Genomic DNA, 16,151 nt, shown 5'->3' with positions numbered 1-16,151 from the left:
GAATTACCCTGGTTTAAATCACATTAAAAGTACCTGCAGTTTCTCCAGAATTGAAAGCCAAATCTGGCTCATAAACTCTATAGTATTAGACAAGACAGCAGGAAGAAAGCATGAATTGCTGAATTACTTGACATTAATTACATTTACTACAATTCAGAATCTGTACCTATTATGGGCCAGACTCTTAGTTGGCATAAATCTGCATTGCTCCACTAACATTAAATACAATTCAACTATTTCAGCTTACACCAGCTATGAAACTCACCACTTTGATTTTGTATCTCCTTATACTTTGTGAAGTTTATTTAAAAATATTGACATACCTAATTCTGTAAAATATTTCCATGCAGAATATTTGGAAATAGTAATCCCTTCCCTGACAACATAGAGACCCTACTCCAATGCAGTCCCATTGCAACAAAGGGGCTGCCAATGAACAGAAACAAAATTTCCTATGTAACAATTTGTATTGCATAAGTACTGTAAATGTAGTCCTGGGACTTCCATTGGATTGCTATGAATATGCTTGAGCTTCATTAGGCTTGCAAAGATCTGCTAAAGTGATGTATTACTAATTCAGGGACTGCAGTAGCACTGCTGTCGCTTACTTAATGTAAAGTAGCAGTGAAAAGGGACCGCTTATGTTTCTAGTGAAGCGAAACAGGACTGTTCAGACTTAACATTCCACTTCCCATTAACTGGGAAAGTACTTCTAGAATTAGAGAGTAGTTAGTGGGATTTTTCATCTATGGATCTATATGATACAGTTTTTTGCCACAAAGCTGAATGTTCAGCTGCAACTTTGAGCACTGATAAAATACAAGTCTTAAAACATAACCAAAACATGTGTGTGATTGTGTACATGCATGTGTGAGTAGATGTGATGATTCTTTTGCATAAGATTATGAATCAGTTCTCTTCCTACTTCACCAGGGACTCATTTTTTATCTTGAAAAAGTTTCTCAGTTATTACCATAATATGCAATTGATAAAAATTACTCAAGTCAGGATGTTATTCTGTGTCTTACATAGCAAATGTTTGTAAAAGGCCTTTAGAGCCCTAATGAAAGGCCATAATAGTTATTCTCTCTCTCTCTCTCTCTCTCTATCCATCTATCTATCTACCTACCTTTAGGTAACGATTTACAGTTATAATTCATTTATGTACAATGATGGTAAAGTCTGGCAAATTAATCCAGGTTTCCATTTTGCTCTTACAAATGTGAGTCAGCTATAAACATGAAACCGTAGACTATACATAAACTTGTACTTACAGAATCAGTGGGCATGTCTACACATGCATTTACTCCAGCGTAGATTTACTTTGGAGTAAGATACTGCACAGTGGGCATGTCTACATGTGCCACTACATTGCCGTAGCAACTCACTGAATAGAGTTAATGTCTGCAGGTATCTACATGTGACCAGCACCTACTTTGCCATAGTGATGTGTTCCCTAGTATAGCATGCCACTACAGTGAAGCAGCTGCTAAAAATAACTGTGCACCACACATATGTCTCAGTAACCATGTCACCATAGTGACATGTGTAGATGCACCCAGTAAGATTTCCAGCCTGTCATCCCCCAGTTCCCCGCAGCTCTGTGCTTGTGGATCTGGTCAGGGAACAAGCTCCGCAGCCTGCTCCACCCCCAGCTCCACGCTCATGGATCTGGGCAGGGAACAGGATCTCCAGCCTCCACCAAGAGGGAGCTCCCACATCAGCTCCCCAAGTGTGGAGCCACTGCTGGGAGATGCTTATCTCCAAGCCTTAGCCCCATGGTTGCAGGGTCAGGCTGGAAGACCCTTATCTCTCAGCCTGAGCCCCGTGACTGTGGGGCATAGGCTGGGATATAAGCACCTACCAGTAGTGGCCCTGCAGTGGTTGAGCTGCTGCTGTGAGATAAGAGTCTTCCAGCCTAAGCCCCATGACCGCAGAGCTCAGGCTGAGAGATAAGGGTTTCCCAGCCCCCTGCTCCCTGATTACAATGGTGGAGTGGGGTCTGGGAGAAAAGGATCTCCCAGCCCCAACTCCGTGATCATGATCTGGGAGCAGGGGGCTTGGAGTTCTCTGATTCTGGGGTAAGGGACATAGTCTCCACCCGGGCTCCTGTGGCAGAGCCCACTCTGGCAGCAGGCAGTTCCTGGGGGCAGGCAACTCTCTCCAGCCCCCTAGTGGATAGCTGACTGGGAACAGATTTGGGTCCCAGTCAGGCATCTATGTGAGCACTACGACACCTTTACTAATGCCAAGTAAATTTGCTACTTTCATTTGCTACTTGGGATTAGGGAAATGTATTGTGAAGTAAGCATGTGCACACATAGACCCATATGCTTTCTTCATAGTAAACTATGCTAATTTGCCATTCAGTGTCCCATGTAGATGCATCCATTTAATATCAGGAAGTAGATAGAGGCTTTAGAGCAGTAGGCATAGGGAACTGAGAATCTTTTCAAACCTATAGCTTAAGTATTTCTTTTTTGGAAAGAATAGTCTGAAACGGAGTTGACTATACCAAGTAAATTTGCTACTTGCATTTGTTTAACATTATCGGTGAAAACGTAAGATTCAGTTCCATGCCTTGTGGGACTGATTTCAGTGGGAGTTATAAATTAATCCAAAACTAAGATTACCCAGGGGGAACTGCCAGTGATCAGCATTTCCCCAGAGTTTGCAATGTGCCAAATAAAAATAAGAAGCTTGTCTTAAAAAGGGATACAACACTTTTGTTAGCTCCTAACTCTCCTCCAAAAATGGGTGAGGAAAAAAAAAATTAGGAGCAATATGAAGGGCACTTCTGAAAGCAAGCAGCTTGAAGATTATTTTGTTGTGTGGTGCCAAGACTTGTGGTCAAAATCTACCTAGTCTATTTGATTAGAATATCACCAGTAATAATACAGTTGATGAAAAAATAATGATACTGTCCCTAGTTGGTTGGGAATTTATTTTTCTGATGCCTCCAGTTGTGGCCATCAATACCAGTAATCTACAGCAAAACTGCCATGTAATGATGCCACATTACGGAGAAATGGAGATAGGAGATATAATTTTCTGGTCCACTAATAATCTTGCTTGGATCAATCTGGTCTGTCCAGGAGAGCTAGTTTGGCAAACCAAAGCCCTCACAGGATCTGGCAGGACTAGCGTACATATGGCAGAGCAGAAATGTATTAATGTAAGCCATAAAGGCTTGTTTCATAGAGCAGAAATAACTGTACTACATGCATTCCATTGTAGCTAGTCTAAATGACTGCCTGAAACAATGTAATTATTAGGAGCTCAAGTGATTTGATGAGTTTGCCCATTGTAAACTATACAAAAAATGTCATTGAGAAAAAAAGCCTACTCTGTCAAGAATAGTTATGACAATTACTTGCTTAAATTTCTTTTAAAACTAAACTGCACACACTGACTCACCTAGGAGATTCATGTAATAGACTAACTCTCATCCTCTACTTTTAAGCATTTTCTGGGACTTTATTCTGCAAGCAAAAAGCAATTTCTAGTACACTAAGTCATTATGAGCTTTTCCATGTTTCAGACATAAATATAACACATCTTATAACCTTACATAGACATTTAATTAGAACTCTATGTTCATGAACATGAGCTATAAGGTCCATAATATTGAATTAGTTTCCATTTAATGCATGCTAAATTTATAACAAGAATGTGTGAGTGTATAAATATAGGTACCCTCAGAACAGCACATCTAATATTTCATAGCACATATATATCCATAAGATCAGTTTTATGTAACAGAAAAGAAAATAAAACAAACCCCAGTACAACCATATAGCTCTAATATGTTCTTCTATGTTAAAACAGCTCACTGAAGTTATTTACTTTCACTAACAATAATATTTTCTAGCAAGACATATACTTCCCATTCACTTTCTCTGCTTTATTACATAGCCTTCACAAGGCTCAAGGAAAACACCCACATGTACACACATTTTTATTTTATTTGATCTTTTGCTCCCTTTGAACACTTGGACTAGTTACAGGTATATGAAATGCAAGATCTGTCCATAACAGGATTTAAAGTGCTCTTGTGGGGCCCAGTGCAGGATGCAATGACCTTTTCCTGAATGTTATTTTCAGAAATTCACCAACTCCATAACACTTCCTGGAGCATTTCCTTCTAGCTGCTCAGATGGATGATTTCAAGCTCACTGTCCACAGTACTCCCAGTAGATAATATCAGGCTCTTAATAAAAATGAATACCAACAAACACAAAGGCTGGCCATGCTCACCAGAATTTGAAAGCCTGCCATATACAGTTGGTTGCTTGAACTGTGTGTGAATTGCAAGTTTGGAAATACTACCTCGAGGGAGGAATTACTCCTAGAAGTGAGAGTCAGTGTAGTAAGGGCCAGGCTTCCTTCATGCTGAGTTTGGTAAAAGGATTCTTCATGCCACACACATTTTACAGTAGGCACATTCCCTACAAAGCAGTCTTAATAGTTTAAACAAGGCCTGGGCTGGTAGATAGTGCACAAAGGGGTGGATTCAGGATTTCCTGAAGTGGGGTGTGGGAGCAGCAACCTGCACTGCAGGGGTGGCTGCACCCTTGACCCCCAGGCTCCTTCTTACCACTGGTGCAGTCACTACAGGAGTTTTGTAGGAATGTTTTAAGTCCCTAAAGCAGTGAAAATCCCCCGCCTCTGTTCCCATTCATGCTCAAAAGCAGTTCCTTCCTTGTTACAAAATTTGCCCATTACTTTGGGGTGTGCTCATTTATTAGGGATAGTTTCTAAGGTCTTGGTGATTCTGTCAATGTGCTGCTTGTGTTACTATATGGAGCTGTATCTCTCCCTTCTGCAAGCCCTCACCCCCAGTGGAGCTATCTTGCAGGACTCAAACTCAATGGGACTGGGTTCCTCCAGCCACCAAATCAGTCATACACACAAACACACACAAATTAACGTGACACGCCTGACCTGGCCGGGCTGATCAGCATGGACAGGCTGACACCCTCATATGCCAAGAATCAGTTCATAAGAGCAACAATAAAATGCAGTCAGACACAAGCACACAGGTAAATAGAATCCCTCTGAATCCGGCTGGGTGTCCAGCTGACACCCTCATGGGCCAGCATTCAGTTCATAAGGGCACGTCTGAGTCAAACTGGGTCAATCAGCCTGTACAAGCTGATCCCCTTATGTGTTTCAAACTCAGCACGTCCCAATCTTTGGCCTCTTGATGAGCAGACCCCACAATAATTTGGGCTTCACAGGGATCTTTAGCATAGGTAAAAGAAGCGTTGCTGCAGAGCACGGGAGGAAAGAGAAGCAGAGAAGGAAAAATATACCCAATTACTACCAGTTTGACTATAAAAGTTATTTATTGCTAAGCATATGAAATATATAATAGTACTAGTAGTAATAGACATGCAAAAGAAAAACAAACACCAACAATGACAATACTACCCTGGTTTCACTAAGTATTTGGGGAAACTTAGCTCAAGCTTAACTGATACAGTTCAGGTTCAGAAGTTTATGCCTAGAAAGAAGACAGAGAACGCTGGGATCTCACCTAGTCCACGGTACTCAGGCTGCAAAGCTGACAGGCACAGTCCGTAGCACAATCCTTGAAGAGAGAGATGATCTGTTCTTCCAGCGTCCCAAGAACGACAGGGGATGGTGTCAGCACAGGGGTTTTCTTCTTCTCCTTCTTTCCTCCTGCTTCTACTTCTTTTCCTTCCTTTTCCTCTTCCTCTTCTCCCTCTAGCAGCACACACACTTACAGATTTTTATACCCTCAGTTCAGCTGCTTCGAAGCACCCTCAGTAGTGTAAATCATTGTCTTTTCTATTGACAAGGGGTTATCTGGTTTGGACCATCTCAGGAAACTGATTGATAATCAGGAAACACTTAAGATTAGGGAGTAACCCAAATACTTGGGAGCCAGCTTGAAATTCCTATGGGTGGCAGATATACTGATGGGATATCTCATGGTTTCTTCAGGAACAATAGATAGCTTGCAGCATCAGGATTTTGGATTTTTACTTGTTGTGCACAAGCCTCAGCTTAGCATGACTTTTCCAGATCTTACTATAGTCTTTTAACAGACTTAAAACAATTATTGGGGTGCTCATAACCTTTTGTGGAGAGGACTCCCACCAGTCGTCTCGGGAAAGATATGACAACACCTGGGATTAGGGCTCCAGCAGGCTGGATGCTGTGATGAACCCTTAACCATTGTTCAAATGTTGCCCATACCCCCTCTGACTCGGTCTCTTGCCTCAGCATTCCCTAACCCGGCAACCGAGTTTTAGTCAATCAAGTTTAAATAGGCCTCCCATAGTGGGACCGGGGAATGTACGGCCCGAGATGCCTATTAAACTTAGAGCTGTGTGTGTGTGTCTGGGGGGGAAAAGTCCTTAGTAAATCCAGATTAGAACTGGTCTGATAAATGCTGAGCTGGGTGTGTGTGAACATGGGTTGATTAACATTGGAAGCACAGATTCCCCATCATGCAGTGCTCCCCTGCTTCTCTGGTCCCAGAATTCACTGCAGTCTCTGCTTCAGGCTTTCTGTTCTCCATCTCTCATGTAAATGAATGGTCATCTGGTTCCATCTCGGATGTAAATGAGACCTAGGGCAGTTGGTTCACTCTTGTCACCCTTATCTTGAGGGTCTTAGGTGTGTTTCTCACTGCATCTTAATCAGTTTCGTTTAGGTAGAGGAGGGGAGGGAGGGCGGGGGTGAGTCCTTTGTGAGTCATACAGACTGCATCCTGTGCCAGGGTTCCCCAAGAACACACAGCTGAGAAGTAACATCCTACTGCTCTCCAGCTTGCCGCTGCTGCTTTCCCTGCTGTCCAGGGGCATTGGGGAAAGTTCCCCCAGGGTGCACAGGGTTAGACTCATCTGGGAATGGGGACTAGGGCATCATTCTCCCTCCACATACCTCCTCCTAGGGGGACCAGGCAGGGAAGGAAGAACTATTATCTCACCACACTGTTACCACCATCCCCATCCCCAGCTAAGCCAAGGCCTGTACAGGAGTAGCTCTAGAGCTTCCCTCGTGCCTCATACAGTGGAGAAAGTAATAACAGCAAGCAAGGAGGGAAAGAAGAGATGGGGGAGGAAAGGGGAAGGGAGGGGGGAGGGATGTTCATCTAAATCCCCATGGTACATGCCAGTCCAAAAGAGGGGTGCAGCTGCACTGCTGCTGCCCTTCTGGATCCACCCTTGAGTGCACAGCTGCTACAGACATGGAAAAGGGTACAATAAAGTTTGTCACAGTACAAATACGTCTGATTTCCCATATTTTTGGTTATGTTTTGTTGCTATCAATGCTCTTTTTTTCTGCTTGGTGTATCAGTCTTCCTTTCCTCTTGACCTTTCCAGCATCAATTCACATGAGTACCATAGCATGTACTTCCTTGAATTTAGGCCTGAATGATTCTGATGAAGTAGCTCATAGACCAGGGGTGGGCAAAATAAGACCCATGGGGTGTTTTCGGGAGAGACATACATTTCCTCTTTACCTGTTTGAGAGGGAAAATATGCTCTCTAGTTGATATGGATTTAACAGCTAATCAGGAGCAACTACCAACAGAACTATATCATGGCAAACTGGTGCAGCTAAGATCAGATTCTGTCTCTCCCTTTTTGTGAGAGACACTTTAGGGCTCCAGGACTGTATTTGGCCTGATTTTATAGCATTGTATTGTGCAGTCATACAATCTGCTTCCACACCTGATACCAGTGTTGTTATAAAAAGCAAATTGGAAGGAAGAAGAAAACATTATTATCTCCTGTCGTCCTTTCTGCTCCTATCATTGTTCATTCATTATGAATGACAGAAAATGGTGGTGAAAAATTGCTATCACATAAGCTCAAGAAACATCCCTGCCTGTGAAAGTCCTTAAAAGGAGAGTGTTTTCAATGCTATTCAAATCTAAATGGCTTTGACTACATTCAGTAAAGAAATATCATATAGTTCAGAACAGTACATAAGCACAACCCAGCGTATATGAATCAGAAGTGCATTCAGAGATGGAACTGCACATTGAAGCACAATGTTCCTGAGCAAGAAGAGCCATACCTATTTGTTGTTGGCAGAGACAGGAGTTTAAAGACAGCTCACCTCCTGCTGCTATTACTGAGATACTCAGATATTTTCCCAAGCAGTGTAGGGGAAACAAAGACCCATGCCGCTGGCTTTCTGAAATAAAGAAAGGTCCTTCTAAACAAAGGAATGACTCTTTTTCTTGTTATAAGCTAGGTAGATCTATGATGGGGTGGGAAATTATTTTAGCTGGAGAGCCACTTAATGAGTTCTGGTAAGCTGTCAAGGACCACCCACATAAAATATTTCAGAAGATATAAATTTAACAAACTATAGATACAAAAACAAACCATATACTAAAAAGCAAACATCTACTATAACATATTTTAATTTTAGTTAAAAAATAATACTTGTCTTGATTTATGATATTTGAGTAGTGTATATAGAGGCAATTGCATAATAAAGCAAAATAAAGTGGGTGTGGGGGTGCATGCATGTGTGTGTGTGTGTGTGTATGGGGGAGGGTGTGGGGACTGCCCATTTGCTAGGTCTGGGGAACTAACCAGGAGTGGGGGAAGGGAGGGTGAGGCAGGTGGCATGGCATTGCTCAGGCAGTGCATGTGGGGAGGGGGCAGATTGCATCTGCACCTATCTGGCCCATGGCTTTCCCCACAGCATTCTTCAAGGATCCGATCCCCGCCACCCCAGCTCAGGGCAGTCTGTGCTGTGCACAGCTTTTCAGAAGGGCTGCTCCTGATGCTGCCTGGCTACTGCTCAGCAGTCCCTGCTTCCAGGAGCTCCTCTTCCTCTTGCCCCTGCTGCACTGCTCTGGCTGCCTTCCAACCACTTAAGCAGCCCCCTGCAGGCAGCCATCATGCTGGGTGGGCAAAGTGGCAGCCAGAAACTGGAGCTGGAGCCCTGTGTGCTCGGGCAGGAGCTGCCTGGCTACAGCTTCTCTTCTGTCTGGCTGGGCACGCATCCCTATAGCAACTACTGCTGCTTCCCTGTGCTACCAACTAGTCAGAGCTACGCAGCAGGGGCAGGAGAAGGAAGAGAAACCACTGGACGTGGGGGGAGCTGAGCAGTACCTAGGTAGTTGCAGTAGTAGCCAGAACAGCCCCTCCAGGAAGCTGTATGTGCTGGCAAAGGCAGCAGCTGTGCCATCAGTGAGCTCAGAGTGGATGTGGGTGGGTGAACAGCGTGAGCTGCCCTGGGTGGGAGTGGGTGGAACTGGACCCCATGCAAAACACTAAGGGTGCAGCCACAGGCCAGATACAATCAATTGACAGCCCAGATATGACCCACAGGCCTTATTTTGCTGGCCCTTATTAGTTACTTCATCAGAATCATTCAGTCCTTAATTCGGGAAAATACATGATTAATTTTAAGCATGTGCATGTGCAGCTGGGGTACAAACAGTGATCAAGTATTCAGGTGCTTTGTTGAGAGGGGATGGTAAATCAGGGTCTCCACCACCAGTCTCTTTCTAACAATTTACATGCAAGTTATTTGAAATGTTTCTGGTAGAGTAAATAAAAAGGACAGAAAAGGCAAAGGGAGCAAAGCCTTATTTTCACGACTGCAAGGTGGAGTTAAAGTCTAACCAGAAACTCAGGGTACAAACAGACACAGCCTTTGTGCCACTATAACAATTTTTATCACAGCACAAATGGAAAGCAAACAGATGTCTAGAACATTTATTGTGCCACAAATGTTCAAATTTGTGACCCGAGAAAAGGTGGTAATAAGTTCTGCCACATTATTATGGCAAACATGGGTTAGCTTTAGGGCACTGGGCAGGCACTCCTGGGTCTTGAAGAGCCCAATCCTGTGCACCCTGGGTCTTGGGCAGGATCAGGCTTCTCAAGGCTTGGGAGTGCCTATCTGGCTTACACCACTTACAGAAACATGCCCTGGGGAATCTCCAGGGAACTTCTCTGCAAGCAGGGAAAGTCAAAGTTTTCCTCTTGCAAAGACATGTCTCTCAGAATCATAAAGGCATATCTCTGTAAGTGGGGAATCCCAGCTTTCTCTGCTCACAGAGACACACTCTGGAGATTTCTTGAGGCATGTTTCTGGAAGTGGGGAACACATTGCCTATTGTCCTGCAGGATCAATGTGTGGTGTATATTTTGCCTAAGCAACACATCCTGGCTCAGCTGATCCTCTTCACTTAACACTTATGTACACCCTCAGATTATAAAAATAAAGGAAATAGAGAGGGATAAAACATGTGCCATCCAATATCACATTAACTAAGCTTCCATAGACCATACAAACAGTCCTCTGTATAAACTTGGACCCTGCCATATGGAATTAAGTTTACCCTCATCCGTTCTCATGAAACCTTAACTGTTGTTGGTCTCATAGGGTAACTTGTTACTTCATCGGCTTGAACAAAATGGAACCAGTGACAACTGTATAAATGTACCAAAACTATTTATTAAGCATACAGATCATTTGAAAGAGTATTTATGATGATTTGAACTCAAAATATTATTTAACTAGAACTATGATCAAAATTTAAACTTTTTTTAGTGTGTCAAAACATGAATGAACAATTTGCTAAGTCTGCAGTTCACAGTTTTCAAATGAACAATTACTTCTAAAAAGATTTCCTAGCTGTTTTAACTAAATATTGTATTCCTCACAAAGCAGCAGTGGTGTACTGTGGTGCACACCAGCAAATCGCTTACAATCTTTGCACTGTTTCTGGGTTTTGCAGTCATTTGTCCTTAGACAAAAAGCACAACGCCCACTCATGCTTGCAGAAGGTTCTACTGGGGTGCATTGTGGCAATTTTTAATTTAGGGCAGTTATAGCAGACTTGATGGACTTAGACAGATTACGCGTATTCATCATTCTTTGTTTTATTTGTCCGTAGATCAACTTCTCCAAGCTCCTGAAAAAAACATGCTGTCGTCTTAAATGTGATCTTTGCTTCTATTTGCATTGTGGCCTAGCCAAATGATGAGGCTGGCAATAGCAGCCACATGCAGCATATTGAAAAATAGTGTTATTGGCCACCTGTTGATTTTCCATCTGCAGGTGGTTATGCAGACCAAGTGGTCAAGGTTATCCACCCCAACCTTGTTTTTATTGTAGTCATGAATGATGTCCAGCTTTCTTTGTTGTCCACCCACTGACAGGTCATGGTGCATGCTTGACAGCAATAGCACAACTTTGGACTTCTTTGGAACATAGGAAACTAGGGTGAGTTCCCCATCAAAAGCAAAAGTAGAGTGGAGGATGGCCATCCCTTAGTTACCATGGATACCTGAAGTGGACATGAATGAGGTATGAATGAATGCTGCCCTTTCAGATTAATCCACCCAAAGTGGCCAAACAGGTCTAGGCCTGTCATTTATACAGAAATTGCATTACAAGTTACCCCAATGTGTTAACATGGGATTAGGATAAGTTGTTGCCCCATATGGAAAAACACATTCACACCTGGGATAACATGTTACCCTGGGCAGTTTTTCATCCACAGAGAGCAAACCATTCATGTAAATTGGCTGTTCTTTGGGCATTTTGTGCACTGTGGAGCCAGTGACAATGTCCTAAAAAGAAAAAAAAAAATCAGAATTAATTAACTTCAAGATACTGCACAAAATACATGTCTGGGGTAGGAAATTACCCTTTGGGAACGTAGAAAGGTTAAACAGATATAGCATTAAGCTCACATACAACCAGTCGCAGAATCAGGGCCTTCACTAGCAAAGTATGAGTACACTCAATTGCTTTCTAGCAAAAAATAAATATATAAATAAAATAAAATACAGGGGGAACCAAAAATGAAGCAAGTTCTCAAACACAACGCAACCAACTGCTTAAATGGCTATATGGATTTTTCAAGAATCTCTTTACTTCAACAGATTTATTTATTACAGTGTCTACAGCAAGCTCTTGGGAAATCAGGTTCTAACATGCAGCATCTATTTTCCCCAAAAGCTTACTAATATTTTCCCCCTTGTAATTGAAATTGCTTATCTACATGTTTAGCTGTGGAGAAACATTTACAGTTATCTCTACACTTTATTCTGCTTCTTCTTTCTTCATTGCTGTATTTTGACCCCCTTCCCCCTTCTCTCCCATTCCTCATTTTCCTACCTTATCAGAATCTGCCTTAATGGTCAAGAAAATATAGAAAATTATTTGATGCAGGTGTTTACAAGGAAGACATTCAATTCTTTATTTTACCGTAGGGTTTCCAGTTTATAAAATGAAAAAGGGGGGTGAGTAAGGGTGAGAGGGGAGACAGAAAATAATCCCCTGATCTCTCCCCTCCACCTAAAGTTGTAAGAACAATTTAGGGAGGGTAACAACTACTTAGGTAATGACTCAAGGCACAACTTACTGTACCACCATTGTATCATTGTAAGTGGTGAGCAATACCACAATAAGACATTTGGATATTCTGTGCTTGTAACACCTGGTAGCAAAAGCACAACTCAAGGGGCCAAACCCTGGCAACATCAGAACAGGAATAAGGTGTATACTAATGCCTGTAATCTGGGTTTCACACATCTATAACATGTTCAGGTGTGGTATGAGTCAAATGATTGCATCACAGAAAAAAAAAATCCTATTACCTATACCACTCTTTTAATAAAGCATGTACATGTATGTGTGCATATAATTTAAGTACAGGAAACCCTTGGTATTCATGGGTTCAGCATTCGCAGTTTCAAATATTTGCAAATGCTGAACTCACTTTTTAAATACACTTTAAACACTTACCAGAGCTCCTCGGGAGCTCTGCACTTGCTGCAGCTGGGCTCCCACCACTGCCACTGGGCTCCCGCCGCCACGCTCCCACCTTCGCCACCACAGCCGTGCCTCCACTCCCTCTGCCCAGACACCAGGGGCACTGCATTCATGAATGCAGACTGCATTCATGAACGCAGTGCCCTATTCACAGATTTCACCATTCGCAGGTATCACGGGTACGTATGTCCGTGAATGGCGAGGGTCCCCTGTATACAATAAAACGCTTTACTGAATCATGAACTTAACATGTATAATGCTGACATTGTCAAAGATACCAAAATGCAGGTAATTTTTCCCATTGAAAGTCAATACTAAATGGTTTTGCTTCACTGTGCCTTAATGGTTTACAATCATGCATTGGAATATGCACAAGGTCATCCCAACTGGCAAGTGTATGTTAAAAGTCCCCCTTTGTGCCAATTCACTGAGGGTATGATTAATAACAAACCATGGTTATAAAACTTTAGTTCAGGATGTAGAAGTTCATGCTTTTAGCTGCAGCGGTCACTTCTTCAATCCCTAGCCTAACAGTGCAGTGCAACCATATGGTAAAAAACATACAAACAAACAAAAAAACACACCCACCTATAAGTGAACAGTAAGTAATAAAAGTAATGCAAACTTCTTTCATCCATTCTTGAATATTTTTAGATGTGCTTTTTTCCCTATCATTCACATACAAGTTGAAGAATTGTTTAAGATATCCAGGAGGAGAAACTGAACCATGAAATCAATACATTTTATTTTATATATATGGATGTGACTGAAGCAATGGAAAACTACTGTGGCCATTAAGCTTAATTTAATATGAATACGGTACAATGTGAGACAATTTAGTAATGTGTGGATTACCACAGTATGATGTATGGCACACTTCAGTAGCACAGATGTTAATATAATGTGAACTCTATTTTATTGCCTTCTATTAAAGTTTAATAGGATTATACAATAATCTAGCACATAGATATGTAATGTATATGTTATTGAAATGTTCACTGTAGTGCTATAGTGCTATCATTTCTCATTTGTTAGTTAAAAAAGAAATCACTCTCTCCATCTGTCTTTCAATCTTGGTTTTAATAGTAGTACCAATTACCACACTATGACTGCTTTTGTTACAGAGCTTCCATGTGGACAGCTGAGGCCAAGAACTTACATATATGATTAAAGCTAAGCAAGTGTTTAGAGAGCTTTGGGATCTGGAAGCTGATAAAGGAAGTGATAACAGAAATTCCATCATCTAGAGTTATAGTCTTAAATTCTTGTCCATTTTTCCAGGTTCCATGAAGAGCCTTTTAGATAATTTCTAATGCTGTGCTTTAATAAGTCCTGACTACATGCAAGTGAAATTTTATATTGAAAATTTTTGTCTGGAAAACGCAACTTCAGTGGTACCAAAAGGTTGCACAACTTTGTTTTAGTTTGGCTGAATTGTCTCAAGAAAAAAAATTGAAAAAATTAAATAATTTTATTTTGTCATTAGCAAAATGAAATTCTCAGTTCAATACAATCTTCCATTTCAAAGCATTTACAATTTTTTTTTTAACTTCTAAGTGCTTGCCTTCATAGATTCATAGATTCATAGATGTAGGGTCAGAAGGGACCTTGCAGATCTTCTAGTCCGACCCCCTGCCCTGGGCAGGAGAGAAAACTGGGCTCAAATGACCCTAGCTAGGTAATCATATCAATCTATGAATCTATGAATCAAACAACATGACAGTGCTGTCACATACGTATGCACACTCAACACCTTTGACACATGCACATGCACACACATCCTCTCTATCATGCACAAATACACACCAAGCCTCCGCAACACACAAGCACTTGTGTGTGCTCCCAGCTTCAGTTCACCATGACCAGTAACAGGCAGCACACTCAATCACACTCAACTGTCACACATGTACCTTGTGTGCCAACCAAAACTGGTGACACAGGCACAGCTGTAAGTGTACTCTGACTTGTCACATGCACACAAGCACAGGAATATAAATTAACTTCACTTCTAGTCATTTGAATCATTATGTTCAACCCAAAATTAAGTATTTTTCAATTGCTTTACTGAAAATCTTGCTAGAGGCATAAAAATAATCATAATGAAATTGGATACTACATGAACATGGTTTGGGATTTGCTTAAAACAATAATCTCAAATTCTGGTCAGCTAATGATTTAATGGCAGGAGGATGAATATTGGGAACATGACCTGGTCTCTGTGGTCTACAGATAGATTTGTATTTTGGTGCCATAAGGTTATAGTTAATAGCAGGCTGACCAGAGATGGTAGCATCCCTTCTTCCCCCTACCCCCCCCTCCCCCCGGGTGGCTGCCCAGCCTGCATTTTGTTACTTGGTGGGACACTCTCAAGGGAAACAGAAATTAAGGTATAAAGCAAGGGGAATTCATTGAACAGGGAATAAAATAATAGAAAGGGAAAATTAGAACACTAACAAGGTGAACAAGTAACTGCAAAAGCACAAACTAGGTTATAAAAACACAGTTTATGCAGATGAACAGTCAATGTAACACTTGAACTGGATTTGAACACACGAATAGCAGAACAAATCAGCAAACAAAGAGCAAAATCCAAGTGAGCAGATTCAATGGTCAGCAATCTGGAAAGTCAAAAGTACAAACGTTGCCAAGGACCAAAAGACTGTGTCTTTCTATGGAGCAGCTCCCTCCTTTTCATGAGGGGAGCATGTGCTCCACTCACCACTGTCTCAGTCACAAAGTACAACTCACATAAAAACACACTAACTACTCAAAAGCAGGAACTCAGAAACCATACCATAAACTCGCAAACCACTCCACTCCCAAGATACTCACTAGAATACCAAACTCGTCAAGCACCCTACACACACGCGCATGTGCCCAGGTACACCACAACTACACTCAAACCAACACTTAGGCACCAAAATGTGAGTATTTAAAGACCAATATCAGACCACTCTCACTATCTAATCACTTGAGGTCAATATGTTTTCAATCAATGTCAATCAAAGAGTGACCAATCACCTACATTCACATGTGATACACACTCCTGTTACTCAAAAACTGTAGCTCACCTTTACCGCAGAATCATTCCTATTTTATTGCCACTCACCCAGACCTAACTGTGCAAGTCCAAGATCTCTATGTAGGGCATAAGGTCAATAATTTGAGGATTTCCAGAGGGTTCTAAATAATGTATGAACTGTGCATGTTCAAACTATACACAATGACCAGGTATCTGGGTTTTCCATTCACCATGGAAAAAGTGCAGTAAAAACCTGCATTTTCTCATTTTAAGGAGAAGAATCTGGATTTTATCCTTTAAAGGAGAAAAATGCAGAAAATGGTGGGTTTCCCCTTGC

This window comes from Alligator sinensis, unplaced genomic scaffold (assembly GCF_000455745.1).
Source record: "Alligator sinensis unplaced genomic scaffold, ASM45574v1 scaffold56_1, whole genome shotgun sequence".
Taxonomy (NCBI): Eukaryota; Metazoa; Chordata; order Crocodylia; family Alligatoridae; genus Alligator; species Alligator sinensis.
The sequence above is the reverse complement of the archived record's forward strand: the minus strand, read 5'-3'. Positions refer to the sequence as shown.